The following is a 20163-nucleotide window of genomic DNA, read 5'->3' on the forward strand; positions in this document are numbered from 1 at the left end:
AAATAGAATGAGAAATAATAGGCAATTAAATAAAAACTAAAAACTTGAAAATAAAATAATAAAAAAAAAATGTTTAAGTTAAACGGTTTTATTGAAAACAATATTTACATGAGGTAATAATAATATTAAAAGCTAGAAAATTATTAGGTAGTTCCTAGGTACTAGTCATCACACTTCTTATCAATCTAGGGCGTTGATTAGACAATTAAACAAAAGCGTTGGACGCGTCATATTTCTATTGGTAGTCATAAGTAAAACCAACTGAACCTTGATCAGGTTATGCTACGCCTCAGATTATTAGAAATTTCACGCGCCCAACGCTTTTGTTTAATTGTATGATCAACGCCCTATATTGATACGGAGTGTGATGACTAGTACATAGGACCTACCTAATTATTTTCTATTACTTCATGCAAGTATTGTTTTCAATAAAACCGTTTAACTTAAAATTTTTTTTTTATTTATTTTATTTGAGTTATGACGACGTTGCAGCAAATAAGCGATATGAATATCTTGTGTATCGGGAACTTAACGCAGCCCACTTTACGGTGCAATAATCAGCTAAAAATACAATATGATAAACCGTTTGTGTAACATACATATCACATACTAAGAAATGAATGCATTAAAGGTTTTATAAAATTTCGTTAATGTGGAAAGTATTTATGTTCATTGTGTAACTCGTATGTGTCATTTGAAACCATTACCACGCAAGTGTGATCTTGGTCATGTAAAAACGTGTCACAGATTATTAGAAATTGAGTAATGGGATAATAACAAGCCTAAAGTAAACTTGCGGGAAATTGTGGATTTTCCGCGTAAAAATACAAAGATGTGTAATATTTATTTGGAGCTATTTGTTTATTTTTATTATTACTAGGTCTCGCTGCACTTGAACCTTTATTTAGAACTATTGTGCTTTACCGTTCAGCCTTTTAACGTACTTGGGAGCTTTTAATATATTTAAGAACATCTTCAAGCTTTTTGCTTCATATAACGAAATGAAGGATTAAGGGTCACGCGTCAGAGCGACGCCTTCGCAAAGGACGTGAACCGGCGTATCATCCTCTAGGTCGAAAAAGCAACAGATTTGTATATCGGATGAATTTATTTGACTTAGGTGATATCGTAGACTACAGTGTCCCGTACAGTACGCAGGGAAAGTTCGTAGGTCATCTCTACTTAGATTTATGAATTTCGCTGATACTCTAGTTGCTCTCGGTTTACAAAATTTGACCTGTCTTCGCTCTGAGCATTCCATCCAGTTTTGTCTAAACTGCTCTCTTTCCCAGTTACTTATTGTTTCCCTAGTGTGTGCCTATGTTAGTTCACAGAAGGACTCTGAACTAAATAATTCTGCTATTACACCATGCTTGGCAAGATAGTCTGCATGTATCATATCTTCATGTCCCTGATGACCGCGAACAAGTCTTAACAAAACTTTTTATTTAATAATTTGGGAAAAATTCAAACCACGTCACATCAGGACGGACAAGGGCCCCAGTGGGTTAGGGGGCTTAGAATATACCCACCGTATATATACCTGTCGTAAGAGGCGACAAAAATACTAAATTGAATCAAGGGGTTGTGTAGCTCAACCCTCTCAAGGCGTTGCCAGCGCAATATATAGCTCCTCCAACCCATTTGTCAACCTCACCTACTCTTGGCGAATCCTGTTTCATTAACAGCCGTGGCTCTGGCGACCCCGAAATCCCGATGAATCTAGTAGGTGGGAGGGCAGTATGGCCTAGAAGGTTTCATGTTTAAAGTAGCATCTAGATGAGCACTCTACGTGATGGTTCTATCCAGTGTAACCTGTAGGCATTTTACCTCCATTGAAAATCTGATTTTGTTGCCCTTAGGCTTACCAGAATCTGGCATGAATAGCTTTCTTCTGGTAAAAGGTATCAGGACAGTTTTTTAAGAATTTATAGACAGTCCTTTTGTAGCACACCACTTTTCTGAGATGCGCGGAATTTGTTACATCCGAATGGATATTATTCCCTCGTGTATCTCTGTGATGCAGTCATCTGCATATTTTTGTGTGTCAAATCCATTGGATTTCAGTAAGTGAAGGAGGTCATCTATGACTATAGTTCACAGGAGAGGAGAGAGAACACCCCCTTGGGTGCATCCGTTACTGGTCACAATTGACTAGGTTGTACCTCTCAGCTGGTCAGGATTGACATTTTTTACTCTTTTACTGATAAGTTGCAAAAAATTTCGAAAACAACTTTCAGACTTTAATTGGGATGTTTCTTATGTAAGACTATAACATGGTGAAGTCCTTCTTGTCCGACCAGTTGAGTCTAACTCTGTAATAGTTATGTTAATATATCAGAATAAGGTTAAGTTAGGTCTAAGTCCTTCCATTAACATAACTTCTGTGGCCTTGCTATGTCACAAACAAGTATAGGTGCAAGCAAGTGGGGATATTGCGGTATCACTTTTAATTTCTTATGATGTAGCTTAAGTTCGGTTGGCCAGTCAATAAAGACGTCACATAGACTGAATATATGCATAATGTTACCGGTATTTGTTTAGCTATAAAACTGAAAAACCCAAAGTAGGTACCAGGTCTTATGTGATGGAAAAAATCGGTACAAGAAATTTTAGAGGACCTGGTTTAATTGGTGCATGGAGATCTGGCAGCTTTTCCGCCCTAGTACCTGAGGCCTTGATCTCGTGAGCACAGGACATAAACACAGAGTGTTCTCAACGTCTATCCACGTTTTTGCTGCTCGATGAATTATATGAAACTGTGTTTGTGATTTCACCAAAGCGGATCGAGACGTCTAGCGTATATTTCTCGAGTGCTGCACCCTACATCGGTTTTTGTAACCTTATATCTTTTTATGACCGGATTTTTTTAATTATTTCTGGATCAACACAGTAAACAGCAGATTGGAGCAATTTCCGAAACTTTGCGCCATCTCCCGAATCATCGCGCTTGATAACGTTGTTAGCTGAACTCTTTTGAGCATATTTATAGTCGAAAGGTAGGCTGCTACAAGACTTTGTTGGGATCTTTTGTTTCAGACACATATTGAACGCTTGTTACACCGTCTTACTGCTTTTCTTTCTTTCTTTACGCCTTTTGCCTTTGCGGTATATTAAATTGGGAAGTTCAAGATCTTTTTACAATTGTTGGTGTAGCAGATGTGGTGAATAACCCAACAGAAAATCAATAAAAAACATTAATAAACTTACACAATCACCCAAGAACAATGGCAATAGAAGCAAGAAAGAAACTACCGGCAAAAATAGTAAATAACATCGAAATCAACAGTGCTTGCACACAAACAAGGACCGGTTTATATAACCGGAATTTTTGGAAATGTGAGTACTTAATTGTGTCTTTATTCGTTATAATTTCTCTTTCCGCTTAATTCAATTTCTTTTGTTGTTTATCGTTGTTTGATTCTTTGTTTGGCTAAAATAAGCTAAATCTAGATGTGTATGTAAGAACTCTTTATTTTATAACCAGATAACGTCAGCTAGGGAAACGAAACTAGCGAAACGAAACGAAATGGAACAGTACAAAACAATGTGAAATGAATTGAAAAACAGAACAAATTGAAACAAAACAAAAGGCAATGAAATGAAACGAATCGAAATAAAACCAAAGGCAATAAATGAAACGAAACTAAATAAAACGAAACGAAGCGAACTCGAAAGACACCCAAACAAAACGAAAATGAACCGGAACATTAGTCTTGAATTTGTTGAGGATTTATGATATATACCTACCTGCTAGCTATAAAATATAGCTTAAGCAACACGAAATTGTTTATGGCTTCTTGCCTTTCCGTATATTCTCCCCTTTATTTTCTCGACTTTCTCTCAACTTTCTCTCTACTGTCCCTATTTTATTGCTCTCTTCAACCTCCCTCCTTTTTTCTGCAGTACCCTCCCTTCTCTAGTTTAATTTCCTTCATATTTTCCTAGTAGGGGCATTCATCATACTGTAGCTTCAGAAAAAAAAAATTATATCTTCCTGCTCTTTCCGTATCTCCATTTACTTTCTCTTCCTCAACCTCCCTCTATTTTTCCTCATTTTGTTCTCTTCTCTAGGTTCCTCTCCTTCCTCTCTTGCTCTCGCACCTTTCCCATTTCTATCTCCATTTCCTTTTCCCATTTTCTTTTCTGTCCATCATCCACTAACCCTTCTCTTTCTCTCCGTCTCCAATTCTTCTATTTGTTATTTTCCTTTTTCTATTTTTCAGCCTCTGGCTTTTTGTATAACTGTCATCGCTAGCACATTTTTATATCCATATTGTGAAAATACATTCTGGGAACATCGTGGTCCACAATTTGGAAAATATTTCAGAAATTGGTCCACATATAGAAACTATAGATAAACATATTTGAAAGACGACCTAAATACTATTTTTCCAAAAAAAAATCGCACCATCGAATTTCGATGCTCGACTTTCCCGAAAAAAGGGTTCCAAATTTAAAGTTTGTCTAAGAGGAAGCCCTGTACTAAATTTCAAGCAAATCGCATATTTAAAAAATTTTCGAATAGGTCGGTCACAGATTCACTTCCCGGAAAGAAAAATATCTTAAATGCTAACTTGATCAAAGAGGTACCCCTGTACAGTATTTCAAACACATTTAGGACCGAAAAGTATTTCAATTAAAATCCAGTGAAGGCGGTACCCGTGCGGCGAATTTCAAGCCAATCGCCTGTTAAGTTATTTTGCATTTTTGGAACAAGTCGGCCCTTGGTGAAATTTCCGGAAGTATAAGAAAGAACACGGGCCCAATTGTGAATCTTAAGCATCCTTAAATTTCACTGAGCACACACACATATAAAATTTCATCAACATCGGTCCAGCGGTTTAGGAGAAGTTCAGTCACAAATACACGTACAGAAGAAATCTGTATATTAAGATAAGTTTCTAAAAGTGCTAGAACTACCTCTTCTGCATAAAGTTAAAAAAGCGCGCAAATCTTTAGAAAAGTTGCTTTCCAATCTTTTTGGAGCTGACGATGAGGTTGCTCAAAGTCATTTAGTAAAGCACCATACGCTTTGAAGTTAATTCAAGTTCAAACATATTAGCATTAATGGAATTCGTGTTGTCAAAAGCTGCTTTGAAATTGTAAAATGGACAGAGCGTATCGATTTACTTAACGTGTATCTTCTACAAGGCTCGGCGTATCGTGAGAACGTGGTCAGTGGTAGATTTATTATTTATTCTTTCGCATAGATACAATCTAATTTGCTGCATGAAGTAGCCCGATTATGATTAACATGCGCTTCCATTCATGCGCACTTATAGTTAGCTATGCCCCCGGTTACTTTTAAAGTAATTTTTTTATGCAAAAACAGTTTAAATGTTTGTAGGATTTAATAAGGTTAAACGCCCGTGAGTAATACTTGCTATTCTCCGTTATCTCTCAGCATGCTTCTCGTTAACATATGACAAGGCTACAACTAACTTTACGGCTTGCATTAAAAGCACTCTGTATGCACGGCTGCCGTAGTGTATGATAGCGTTCCCTGCCTACAACAACGAAGGCCATCTCGCCAATTTATATAGGTAAAATTTAAATGGAGCCCAACTCAAATTGGAAGATATGGATATAAAGGAATACAAATAAATTTAACCTTATACGAATTTCGTTTGGTTATTTTCCGATTGCCCTTCATTGCGCTGTAGAGATTCCGTATACATATATGACGCCCAATGGGAAAAGACCCCTAACTCGAAATCTATTGATTTTACACGGCGAGCAGGTACGCTGGGTCGTGTACGCCAGCTTTCGCATGATCGCCCTTATATGGCACAATTACTGTTGTTATTGTTGTAGCGATAAGGATACTCCACGAAGACCTTGGGAAGTGTTATCGATGTTGATGGTCCTTTGCCGGATGAAGATCCAGTAAGTTCCGGCACCAAGCCCGACCATCTCGGGAACGATTTGGTATGACCACATGGGACCTAGGCCATAGCGCCCTCCCACCTCCTAGATCCATGAGAAATTCGGGGTCGACAGAGCCTCGGCTGTTAATGAAACAGGACTCGCCACGGATAGGTGAGGTTGACAATTGGGTTGGAGAAGTTATTATGCGCTGGCAACACCTTTAGGGGGTTATACTACATGACCCCCTAAATCTATTTGGTATTTTATTCGCCTCTTACGACATGCATATCTACTGCGGGTATATTCTAACCCCCTAACCCGCTGGGGGTGCACAATTATTGTCGACTTTGATAGCTCATAACTCAAAAAGTAATCAAGATATCGATCTTCGGTTTTTACTAATTTCCAGAACAAAATTTGATTTGTAATAAATATTTAAAGAAATGATATTTTTCGAGTTGGAAGCCTTTTCTCGCGTAGCGTCACACATAAGGAACACAAATTAGAATAAAATAGGATAGAGAGTGAAAAGGGGGAGCGCAACTCACTTTTAAATGTAGGTAAACCAATTTTCGGGCAGATCAAAGTCTGCCGGGTACTCAAGTACAAGGGTGTTGGAAGAATTTGGATGAGGGAGTCATACGAAAACAAAATCAATAAAATTACAACAACTGCCTTCTGGGAATAGATTAGATTAGATTTATTCATTCTTTCAATAAGTTTTTTACATATATGTATACAATAGGAACTTAACTTAAAAAATTATTAATAAATGAAAGAAAGTTAAGGCATTCAGTAAAATAGTATGCAATTTTAGTGTTGAATGCCGTCACAAATTAAGAATCATGAACATGTACGATATGTGTGGGGTGAAGGTAAAGATAATCCATAAGTTCAATGAGTTAAATAATGAAAATAATAAAGCATTAAAAATAACAATTTTGGTTTCAGTTCACTAAGTGACAGGGTTCAGCAAAGTTTTGATCTCGTCGTGTGACAGCTCTAATAAAAATGATTTAACATTTTTTAAAAATTCTCGCAAATTCCTAATGACACGCATAGTCGCAGGTATCTTATTGAAGACTTTACAAGAAACGATAGTAAAGAAGTTATTAAAATGAGTAGTACGAGAAGTGGGAACAACAACAAGTCCCAGTGAGTTTTGCCTTAAGTTATAATTATCAGAGACGAGGCTGTGTAAATACCCACAGCGAATAAAAAATATTTTTAACGTTTTATAATAGTACATGTGCTTTACCGGAAGAATTTTCATTTCCCTGAATAAGTCCATGCTGTGGTGAAAACGGTTAACGTTGCATATCTTCCTTATGAAAAATTTTTGAGTAATAAGAAGTTGCTGGATATTATTGTGAGAAGCACCCCCCCAACAGCATATGCCATATTGAAGCCTTGAGTGAACCAACGCGTAGTAGATTGTTCTAAGCGTTGCGTTTGAACATATCTTCCTCAGACTATAAAAATAGCGAACCGTGGATCGCATGTAGGACTTCAGGCGAGAAATATGTGTTGACCAACTTAAGGATTGGTCCACAGAAATTCCCAGATATTGGAAGACTTTAACTCTTTCAATTGGAAAACACTTGTCGCTACAAGTTGTTTCAGAATTATATCACGTTCCAGAGCACAACAAATTGTTTAGAGCAAAATGTTCGCAGTCAGTGGCGTGGAATATAATATCAATATCGGGAGAGATTTTTGAATGTAAATCGAAATACATCATCTGTGTTTTCCTGCTAACAATCATTTTATGTGTAGCAAACCACACTCTCAACAGATGAACATCATAGTTGACACCTGCTACCAAATCTAGATAGTTCGTTGAACTATAGGCTATAGCAAGGTCATCTGCAAACGCGGTAACCTTCCCAAAAAAGGGCAGGGCAAATAAGGAATTCAAATAAACTAAGAACCATGTCGGACCTAAGACAGAACCTTGGGGTACTCCCAGGTCAATAGTAACAGAATCACTGAAACAACTGCCAACCTTAACTTTTTGCGCTCTTCCTGATAAGTAAGATTTCAACCAGTTATACATAAAGCCACGAAAGCCCACGCAATGTAATTTATTTAACAAGATTTGGTGATCTACCATATCAAATGCTTTCGTGATATCTACGAATAGGCCAGCACAGTTCTTTTTTTTGTCTAACTCGCTATATATAAAGGAACAAAAGTTCAAGAGGGCATCTTCGGTGGAACGTCCACATCGAAAACCAAATTGCATCGGGCTGAAACAATTTTTGTTGTTAAGAAAATCAAGAATTCTACGTTTAACAAGCTTTTCAAAAGTTTTCGAGATGGAAGAGAGCAAAGAAATTGGTCGGTAATTGTTTATATCCTTTTTGTCACCCTTTTTAAATAAGGGAATGACTACAGCACATTTCAAGTCAGTAGGAAAAATTCCAGAAAAGATGCTTTTGTTAAACAAATAAACTAAAATATCGACTAAATTTAAAGCGACATTTTTCAAAACCTGATTGGAAATTCCATCAGAGCCACAAGATCTGGAGTTATCTAAAGAATTAACTGCCTTTAATATTTCAGCGCTGGTAAAAGGTACAAAGTAAAAACTGCTGCCTGAGGTCGAAAATATAGGGTTAATCATCGAAGTTTCGCATGTGCCTGCAATTGTGTGAGTTAGACCGACTGAAGAAAAGTGACAGTTAAAGAGATTTGCTGCAATTTTGGGATCAGAAATGTTTACACCACTTTGTAATAAAATAATTGATGAGTCGACTGATTTAGAACCCCGATTGAAAATATTGTTTATTACCTTCCATTCCTTCTTTGGGTTCCCATGCGATTCTCTGAACTCATTTCTATAGAAATTGTCGCGTTCAAAACGGACTTCTTTCCTTAACTTTTTACATAAGCCTCTATACCGATTGCGAATCCTCGTATTGGACGAATATTGAGCACACTTTCTCCCAAGCTTATTTTTAAGGCGGATGGTTTTAACCAACCGCTGGCTGATCCAAGGCTTCAACTTTATTTCAGACCTAGGTGGAGTGAAAGAAAAGCTTGCTGCCTGTATATGGCTAATAAAGATATTTAAGAAGATTTGGTATGCAACAGAAACGTTATCTTCAGCATAAATTAAGTCCCAGGACTCAAACCGCAGGCTTTGGTTGAGGGAACCGAAATTAATCTGGTGAATTTAGAATTAGCATTACTGCTATTCGGGGTTGTTTTTTTGCGTGTAATGTTTATTACTAAGCCTGTCATAGAATGATCTGTAATGTTGAGATTGAGATTTATACCAGTAACAATATTAAATATATAACTGCTGCTGCGAACAAATACATGGTCGAGACAGCTCCCAGAAACACTACGAGTAGGTTCATTTAAAAAGGATGTTAGCCCATGATTAGTCATAAGCATAAGGTAGCTATCAGTTATAGCATTTAGGTTGAGGATATCTAAATTAAGGTCACCTAGAATAAAAAGTTACCAGAATTTTCACTGCAAAGAAGATTTGAAAACTCATCCAAAAATATCTGAACAGCGACCGAGTGTAGCCTGTAGACACACATGAAACTGAAAACTTTGGAATCCAACCTTAAAGATATCTTTAAAATGTCAGCACTCGTAATATCATATTCTAAGTATTCACATTCATAATTGCTTCTTACAAAAACTCCAACACCACCCGCTGAATATCGGTCATTTGTATTTGCAAAGAAAGTATAGCCAGGTATAGTAAAGTCACGTATTTCGTGACAGTATATCCATATTTCGGAAACAAAAATTAAATCCGGTTTGATTTTAAATAATACCAAATTACAGAGCAACAAATCAAAATTTTGCCGAAGACTGCGTATGTTTTGATGGACAACAACAAAAGAGTCACTAGTATTACATAATAAATTTAAATCTTTGATTGGGCTGATTACGGAGTGGCTGTTATTATTTAAAAATCGAAAGAGACCATTTAATTTATTATTAATAAAAATAAATAAAAAGGAAAACTAACTCACTTTTGACAAATCGTCAAAAGTTCTTAAATAGACAACCACGTCATTATCAGCCTTTTTCATCAAAATACTGCCATTCTTAACCCACAGATATTTATAACTTTTCTCTTTTTTTATTTTTTTTGCCACTGTGAACAGAGCTCGATTGTAGCTGGTGAGACTGTCGTTAATAAATATATTGCTTTTGTTTGTATCACCAAGAACTTCGGTAGTTAATTTTCTCTTCATCTTACGTTTGCTCGACATTATTTTGCTCTTCATTTCCACTGAAGCAAAGTGCACTCGCACCACATTTCTCAAATGAGAAGATTCAGTTCCCTGCTTTATTTTTTTTACATAGCATCTGCTTATGTCGTCAGAAGTGACAGTTATGCCAAAAGCAGAGCCTAAAAGATTTTTTGTGACTTCACTTGCATTGTCACTTGTTAGTTGCGGCACACCAACAATGTCCACAGCACTGCTGAGCAGTTGCTGTTCTCTCCAGTTCAATAAACCTTCCAGCTTGCTCACTCTATCGCACAATTTTGCGTTTTCCTCTTTGAGCTGCTTCACTATGCTGAGGAAATCAGAGTTTTGTTTCTTTAAGCCCACGAGTTCTTCATACAGCAATTGCAATGTTATTTCTTTCGTACCTGTGTTGGTTTGACTTGATTGCAATTGCTCTTGTTGAGGGCGGTGGAGTTGACCCGTTTGGTTTACATTGAGGATATTGCTGTTGTTGTTTGTGGATTTATGTAAGTTGGCGCTATTATTACCAATGATCTTTTGTGTTTGTTGTTTTTGGCTGTTGAGCACGTGCTGTTTTTGTTTAGCAAGCGCCGCTGATGATGGAATAGCAAAAATTACGTTATCAATAAGAAGTACAAAAACATCCTTGCTGTAGGGAAATATTTTTTAAAGTGGACAGAAATTTCATTTTTACTCGAATGAAACGCAATTTAACAAGCAACGAAATACAATTAAACATCAGCATGTGCAGGGTGACCAGCAGTGAATAAGTTTTGATAGATTTGCGTTTAATTGTGTGATATGAATGAAATTCGTTTAAATTTTAAAGCAAAGCCGGCCAAAAGTTGCACATTGTGCAATTTGAGTTCGTATTTTCACACCGACACTAACGATATGTGATCACGATCGTTTGCTTTCACTTGTCACTCACTAAAATCAACAGTGAATGCAAAAGGAAAAGTCCATGCTACTTTTTGGGAACATAATAAAAACAATATGCTGCAATGTTAAAGTGACTTTTAATACGTTTTAGTTAATATTATTAAGTTCCTTTGAACATACATATTAATATTGACAATTTGAATATTAATAATTAATAATAATTAATTAATTATTAATAAATATTGACAATTTAATATAATTAACTTTTTATACGTTCTACTTAGTTTTATTAATTTTTATAATTTTTTTTTAGTGAATAACTTTATGTTTTGAAAATATATATTTCTATCTTTACATTAACTTTGTTTATAGTTCTTTCTTAATGAAAAATTGAATTTTTTAAAGTAAATTTTGCATTGAAGGAACACCATACCTTCTTTTATAAAAAAGTTTTATCTGGCTAGCTCGACCTCCGCGTTCTTAGTTATACGAATATAAGTAAATATAGTCAGGCTTAGCTTGAAATCAAATAACCAAAGTCCTTTTTAATTTCAAACTTCACAGTCCACATTTTCTTTTAGCACACTGTGGGGAGTTGTCTCTCAATTTTTACATACACTTTTGCAATTGTTTTAGTATTTGTGTGGCCGGCTCTGTTTTAAAGCATCATTTTGAGTGTTTTTCTACTGAAATCAATTTGTTTGACTAACTCCGCCATCAAAGTGAATGAGTCAAAATGATGAGCATCCTTGGACGGGACCTACTCGTTTTATGCCTACTCCGAACGGCATCTTCAACGGTGATGAGTTTTCACTGAGAAGCTTTTCATGGCATAAATACACACGGAGTGCTTGCAAAACGCTGCGGAGGGCTTCCCCGCTTAGAAAAATTGTATTCTAATTGAAAAGTTTTTTTTTCTAAAAATTTTGACGTTGCTTTGCCCGGGGCGTGAACCCATCCTTGCTCTAGTACATATATAAATGGAGTTCAGGATTTAGTGTATTTGATGCCGGAAACGTTGCTGTAGCAAAAGTAAGCTGTGGATCGTGAACAGGGTTTTTCATCTTTAATTTTTTCTCATTGGAAACATTTTTTTCTAAATTTTTTCGTGGTACTTCTCCCGAGAGTTCAAACCAGGACCTTCGGTGTGGTTGGCGTACGCTACCACCACACCACGGTGGCCGCCAAGTTAAAGGCCCGCATAATTTGGTTAGCTATGCTCATGAATCACTTATCTGAACAATATATGACGTAAGCGTAAGTATTTGATGAAGTTTAATGAATTAAAAAATGGGGTAGAAATGACAGTTTAAACGAGGTATATACTATAATTTTTTCAGACAACAAAGACTGCCCTATACGTAAGCATTCGGTAAAATTCGAAGCCTTTAGCTGTTAAAATGGGGCAGTAATTACGTAAGGCTTCTTATCTGAACAATCGGTTGTGGAAGGTATATGATATATATACTACAGATTTCATCCATTTTTTCACACTACAATATGTGCAATATGCATATGGTGAAGTTTGAAGCTTCAATCTGACAAACTGAGGAAGATATGAAAAAAATCATCTTTTCTGAAAAATCTGTTGTAAGCATATATCCCTCATGCTATGGTAGTTCCGAAAAATGCCTAATCGGACACCTAAATATACCCGCTCACCAAATTTTATCAAGATATCTCAAAAATTGAGGGACTACTTTGAATACAAATAGACAGACGGACATGGCTAAGTCAACTCAGCTATTCATCCTGATCATTTCGGTATATTTATTGGTGGGCCTGTCTCTTCTCATTTAAGGACTTTCAATTTTGAGATTCGTGACAAACTTAATAAACCATTTAATTTTCATGAAAGGTATAATTATATAAACAAGGCGCGCGCCCTTCGTACAGGGGTATAAAACACTTTACTTAAAAAAATATAAAAAAATTAACACAAATCTATAGCTTGTACTTTATCAGACTAAAATTAATTGGGCTTCAAACCTGTAAATTTAACACAAAATTCTAAAAACTCCAAAGAAAAGTTCGAAGGTTTCGTAATATTTTCCAGAATTTTCCAATTTTTTCGAAAACATTTTTCAGATGCTTTTGCACAGCTTTGTTTAAAAAACTCATGAAAGTGTTTTCATAGATTAACAAAAACACAAAAAGAAGAACTTTATTTTTATACTCAGCTGAGAAGAGCTCACAGAGTATGTTAATTTTGTTCGCATAACGGTACCCCGTAACGGCATAAACTAATCGAGATAGACACTCATCTTATATCGCTGTTTAAAATTATCGAAATCGGACTATAACCACACCCACTTTTTCGATATCGAAAATTTCGAAAAACCGAAAAAGTGCTATAATTCATTACCAAAGACGCATAAAGCGATGATACTTGGCAGGCGGGTTGACCTTATGACGCAGAATAGAAAGTTAGTAAAATTTTGGACAATGGGCGTGGCCCGCCCACAGTTTTGCAAGCTGTAATTTGGCAGCCGTTGAAGATATTATGATGAAATTTGGCGAGAAAATTACTCCTATTACTATATATATGCTAAATAGAAATTATCACAATCGGATGACGAACACGCCCATTTAAAAAAAAAATAAATTTTTTAGTAAAATTTTAACATAAAATTGAATATATTTGCAGAATATAAGTAAATTATGCCCATATTCAACCCCCGTAATGATATGGTCCCACAAAATAAAAAATAAAAGAAAATTTCAAATTGGGGGTGGCTCCGCCCTTTTTTATTTGATTTGTCTAGAATACTTTTAATGCCATAAGTCGAACAAAAATTTATCAGTCCTTGTGAAATGTGGTAAGGCAATTACTTCTATGGCGATAACTGTTTTCTGTGAAAATGGGCGAAATCGGGTGAAGCCATGCCCAATTTTTATACACAGTCGACCGTCTGTCCTTCCGCTCGGCCGTTATATAATAACTTGATCAAAAATAGATATATCTATGACCACGCCCACTTTTTCGATATCGAAAATTTCGAAAAATAAAAAAAAATCGCCATAATTCTATACCAAATAAGAAAGAAGGGATGAAATTGGTGATTGGTTTGGTTTTTTGACGCAAAATATAACTTTAGAAAAAACTTTGTAAAATGGGTGTGACACATACCATATTAATTAGAAGAAAATGAAAAAGTTCTGCAGGACGAAATCGAAAGCCCTTGTAATCATGGCAGGAATATTAGTCATGGTATTCATATATACATAAATACATTAGCGGTACCCGACATATGATGTTCTGGGTCATCCTGGTCCACATTTTGTTCGATATCTCGAAAACGCCTTCACATATACAACTAATTGTCACTCCCTTTTTAAACCCTCGTTAACAATGTGACGAATATTAGTGACTCTAAGTGACATTCACATCACTATTCTGGTACTAAGTAAATAAAGGCACAACAACAATAAAACAAGCTGCCACACTTGTATGTACGTAAACAAATCAATCATTATGTCTATAGATATGTCCATACAAGCAGCGGAGAGAAACACAGAAACACATGTATATATCTGAGATACTCCCAAAAGTAGGCAATCATCGGTGGAAGTATCACTCACATATACACGCGCATATGGCTATGCGAGAAGCTATAATCGTGCAACTGTAGTTATAGCTGAGAAATTTATAGCTGGTAAACGAGTAGTAAATTCTAGAAATAGAAACGCATAGAAATATGCCAACGAGGAAACCTAAGAGTATAAAAGCAGCACCAGCTGAGGCACGACCAATCAGTTTGATTTAAACACGTTATCAGTTGCGAAGCATAAATGTTTTCAAAGTAATCTAATAAAGACCATTTTGCATTATTGAATATTGGAATGTTTTATTCAACAGTTTAGCGATACGAACGTTAGTAGAAGATTGTAAATAAGCGGAGTTGCCCTAAATTCGTTACAATCAGCCCGATTCTAAACAAAAATTTCGTGGGAGTTTTTTCCCTTCTCCCATTCCTCGTATTCTAAATAAAAATTCCTTGTGAGTTTTTTCACTTCTCCCTTTCCTCCTATTCTGAACAATGTTTGAAAAAGCGGAAAACCGGTTATGGGAGAAAAGCAGGTATTATGAATGTGAGGGAGAGGGAGATTTCTCTGCCATTTCATAGGAGTTTTATCTCTTGCTAAATTAAAGGGAATGCATCAAAATAGTTAAAGGAAATTGGTTCTTTTAAGAAAGAACACTTATTTGTACAAATTTGTGCTAAATATGAATGTACATTCTACCACAATATTCTCACTGTTAATACAACAACAACAACAACCACAATAGTCTTTATTTTAAGTAGAAAAGTATATCATAAGTAACAGAAGAGCTCTTGGTATATTTGATGCAGCCATCCAGAAATTGCGCAAGGATTTTTAAGAAGGCTTAAATAGATTTTTGGCATATGGCGAAAGGCGAACTCAACTCGACTTGGCCGCCAGAAAATTGATTTCCTGAATGAAAGCAGGCAACTCCAGCGGATTTGTGTTATCCCGCCGTCTTCTTCATCTTATGCTCCTCTGTTGATGTTGCTGTGGCACAAATTCATTACTCATTTCAGTGAATAACACATGAAATGCAATACTATGCATTGTTTATATTTTATTTCTTAATTTCTAACAAATTTGCAAAAATAATTAAACTTTTAAATTTTATAAACGAAATAAGAAATGCGCAACGAAATTTCAATTCACAAAACAGCTGAGTTCGAAAATTCGAAATTCCTATTCCCCAATTATTCTTTTCCCTAGGAGAAAAGAATTAGAGGAATTTTTCCGCGGGAATAAAAAAATCCGCGAGAACTAAATTCCACGAGAATATTTAGAATTGGTCTGAATATCTTTAATTTGATACCCGTATCGTACAAACATATTATAGGGTCAACCCTGGTCCACCTTTATGGCGATATCTCGAAAAAGCGTCGACCCATAGAACTAAGGACAAACACGTTCCAGGGTTACCCTAGGTTCCTTTTCCTACATGGTGATTTTCCCTTATTTTGTCTCCAAAGCTCTCAGCTGAGTATGTAAAGTTCGGTAACACCCGAACTTAGCCTTCCTTACTTGTTTGTTTTGTTGTTGTATCCATGTACATACAAGGAGTCAAGTGCCAAGGCGTTTTGATAAGCAAACTATAGCTCTTTCCATTTACACTATAAATTTACAAATATTTCAATGCCAAATAAATTGACGATTTTTATTTTGTAGTAAGTATATGTATGTATGTATGTATATACAAACAAGAAGTTCCGTATCAATGCCAAGTGATTTCAATTCATTGTCTCAGCATTGCCAGTTCTAATGACGTAGTTTTATAACTTAATAAAATGATGATGAGGGTCCTTCATATACTTAGCTGTGCATAGCATAGAGATCATATTAATTTCATTCACTTAAAAGTATATTGCACAAGAATAAAATAATGGTCAGAAATATAGATATCCTTTAATTGAAACAAATTAAATAAATATTTTCGCGATTTACTTGCGAGGAGATGTAGGCCGAGCTCCCTACAATTTCGCTTAACAGCACCTACATCTTTTATGCCGAATCCTAGCGGCATCTGCAATGCAATTGAATTTTCACTGAGAAGCTTTTCATGGCATACTTACACTCCGAGTGTTAGCCAAACCGCTGCCGATGGGTGACCTCCCTTAGAAAAACTGTTTTTTTTTTTTTTTTGAACAAAAAAACTTCTAAATTGTTGATGTTGCTTTTCCCGGGTCTTGAATCCAGCATCCTCTGTGGTGGGCGATGCACTCTACTACCACAGCACGGCGCGATCCGTTGCTCAAGATAAAAAACAATTGATTAAGCTATTTTGTACGTGGTAGGAACGTGATTTGATGGTGAATGAGGACAAAACGAAGTACCTGCTGTCATCGAGCAAACAGTCAGAGCATATGCGCCTTGGCAACCACGCTACTGTTGGCAGCCATAATTTCGAAATAGTAAAAGACTTCGTTTATTTGGGAACCAGCATCAACACTAGCAACAACATCAGCACTGAAATCCAGCGAAGAATCAATCTTGCCAATAAATGCTACTTTGGACTAGGTAGTCCTCTCTCGTCGAGCGAGAATCGTACTCTACAAGTCACGGGTACGATCCGTCCTGCTATATGGGCAGAAGCATGTCCATGACAACAGCAGATGAAGCGGCTTTGGGAGTGTTCGAGAGAAAAGTTCTTCGAAAGATTTATGGATCTCTACGCGTTGGCGATGGCGAGTACCGAAGAAGATTTAATGATGAGCTTGTACGAGCTATAAGCAGACATCCACATAGTCCAGCAAATTAAAACGCAGCGGCTGCGCTGGATAGGCCATGTTATGCGAATGGAAGATGATGATCCGGCCAAGAAAGTGTTTCTATCGGAACCCGCCTATGGAAGCAAAGGTAGAGGGCCGCCCCCACTCCGTTGGAAGGACCAGGTGGAAAACGATTTAAACTCCCTTGATTTGACCAATTGGCGCCGGTTGGCGGGGCGAAGGAGCGGCTGGCGTGCCTTGTTGGACGGCCATAACCGTGTAAACGGTTAAGCGCCAATTAAGTAAGTACGTAAGGAACTTGATTTGGATGAGTGATTCATGGAAAGGATCGAGGTCGACATTTTTTTTTTTGAATAAGCTATACCTCAAAGAAAAATGGGCTCTGTAACGCCTATCTTTTGCTGTTATCCATGAAGACCATTAAGCTCACAGCTGAGTATATATTGCTCGGTTACAGCTAAACATAGATCTTCCTATTTGTTTTGTCTGTCGATGACACTTGATGGTTGGGTATCATTTGTGTGCTTAACTAAATTTGATTGTGTTTTTGCTCACTGGTTGTGATTTTTAACTTAACATGGATAGAACATCAAAACTGTGAGCTACTTTTTGCAAGGTGATTAGAAGGTTAATTCAAATAAAGATATTTACACAATTTTTAAATTGTATCTTATTCTCGTTTTTCGTTCTTTATAATATCTCTAACCTCAAAAGCTTTTAATTTTTTCGAAATTGAAAGAGTTGTGTTTACTCAGCATCCATAATAGCCTTTTATATAGGAAAATAATTAATAATAATTTTTTATACAATGTTACAAATATTATTTGTTTTCGGGATATGTCTGAGAAGACTGCCAGCATTTTTAATTTTCTACTACTTACGGTACTAATTCTATAAAATAAACATTACATGGTTTCATGTTTAACTTTAGCAAGTACGACAGTCTTAAGTTCGGTTGAAACATACGTACCCAGCTGGGCACTTGAAACGATAAAGTAGGAGTGGCTTTCAGGAGATTTCGCTCATTTTCAGAGCAAACAATTGTGGCTATAAAAAATTGTTTTTTTCAAATTTCGTTCGGATTGGGAGATTTTTGCTCAACTTATGGCATTAAAAGTATTTTGGAAAGAGTAATGAAAAAAAGGAGCGGCTCACGCCAATTTTCAACATTTGTTTCAGGTTTGTTCTAAGCTCAACTATACCACTACTGACGTAGACTATCAGTCAAATGTAGTTAAATACGATAGAGAAATTAAAAACTTTGTTAAGGTGAGACCTTTAGGAAAACTGAGCGTTGTCTTTAACCGATTTTAATTATTTTCACTCAGTCTATATAATTTGGCAAGTATAGTGTCTCTGCCAAATTTCAATGTAATATCTTTAACAACTTTTGATTTACGGCTTGACAAACTTCCAAATATTCTTCTCAAAATGTGCCAGGCCTATATTCCAAATTTGTTTAGAATTTATGTTTTGCGTCATAAAGCCAGTTCACCTACCAAATTTCATTGGCTTAGTGGTATTCGTTTTTGAATTATCTGATTTTTTCCATTTTTCAAAATTTTCGATATCGAAAAAGTGGGCGTGGTTATCGTCCGATTTCCCTCATTTACAATTGGTATCTATTCTTGGTCCAGATAAGCCAGTATACCGAATTTTGTGAAGATATCTTAGTAGTTGCTCAAAGTATCGTGATAATGGACGGACAGACGGACGGGCGAACTTGGCTTAAGCACATTTTTTTCGATATTGACGATTTTGATATATGGAGGTCTATATCTATCTCGATTCATTCATACCTGTACAACCAACCGTTATCCAATCAAAGTTATAATACACTGTGTAAAAATACAAGTGGGTATAAAAAGGCAGGGTTGTTGGCTCATGACGGATTTTCTGACTGAATACTGTCTTCTGGCGTCACATGCTTTTAAATTAGGCCTAATTGGTTAAAGTAGATTAAGGATGTGCGGCTTGGAAGAGGAAACGTTTTGTTTGTGTTCATTTTCTGACTTTGGCAAGCTAAAACTCCAGCTATTAGGAGTGATACTGCTATCAGATCTAGAAGCAACTGATATATGTCGAAGGAAGCTTCTTCTACATGCAGCTATTCTATAACATAGGCCTTGGTTTTTCAGTTTAATCATTATAGAAACTTCTGGTAATACTATGGACTCATTCAGTCTATAAAATTTCAACCTGACCTATCGTCAAAACAGGATAATTGGCGTAATTTGCTTTTCCGCGGCCAAAATCTCTCGTCGAGGCGGTTAAAATCCAATTAATGATTATGATCGCTGTTATTGTGAATATTTTCCGTAGTCTATAAACATATGTGTTATCATCAGAAAAGTGTGCCAATCACCCAAATCTTATTATTGTACACCATCATATGAAGTTCACTGCACTGTCGCAAAAGCAGACAAAATTTTTCCTTTTACAGCTAACATACTGAGGATTTTCGGCTATATGTATTGATTATATAAAAATAATTGGAAGGAAATGTACTAGTTATATAACGCTTTCTTGTAGTAGGTCAATAACTCTGACTCGTGTTAGTTAATTTTGCAATACACTTCCTTTAATTCTTACTAATGATGGCAAAAGTAATCATGACGCGGTTAGTGTTGCAGTTAATTACAACATATTAATCGATTAGTCCTTATTGGGAATACCGAATTGAGACAAAAAAGCGTTTTAATTTGTTAACATAACTTTGTAACAGAAGCAATTTGTAAAGCTTAATTATTAAACACAAACTTCAGATTTTGCTTAGGCTTTTATTGGAATTCGCTCATCATAACTGTCCTGATATATGGCTCGAAATAATGGACGGTGTCGAGAGAAGATGAGATGGCTCTTGGTGTGTTCGGGAGAAAAGTTCTCCGGAAGATTTATGATCCTGTCCGTAATGC

The 20163-nt window shown here is 36.2% G+C and overlaps 1 protein-coding gene across 15 annotated transcripts in view; it reads left to right on the top strand.

Moving 5' to 3' along the window:
* Ae2 (Anion exchanger 2) overlaps positions 1-20163 on the top strand; it is a 241479-nt gene that overhangs the window by 147205 nt on the left and 74111 nt on the right. Inside the window, exon 1 of one of the 15 annotated variants that reach the window (XM_067788514.1) lies at positions 3150-3339. The exons of the other annotated variants lie outside the window; for them this stretch is intronic. The gene's annotated coding sequence lies outside the window, so the exon portion shown is untranslated. Of the gene's footprint in view, positions 1-3149; positions 3340-20163 lie in introns of those variants that run through there. 15 annotated transcript variants of the gene reach the window in all.

Source organism: Eurosta solidaginis, chromosome 5 (assembly GCF_040869045.1).
Source record: "Eurosta solidaginis isolate ZX-2024a chromosome 5, ASM4086904v1, whole genome shotgun sequence".
In the NCBI taxonomy this organism is placed as follows: Eukaryota; Metazoa; Arthropoda; class Insecta; order Diptera; family Tephritidae; genus Eurosta; species Eurosta solidaginis.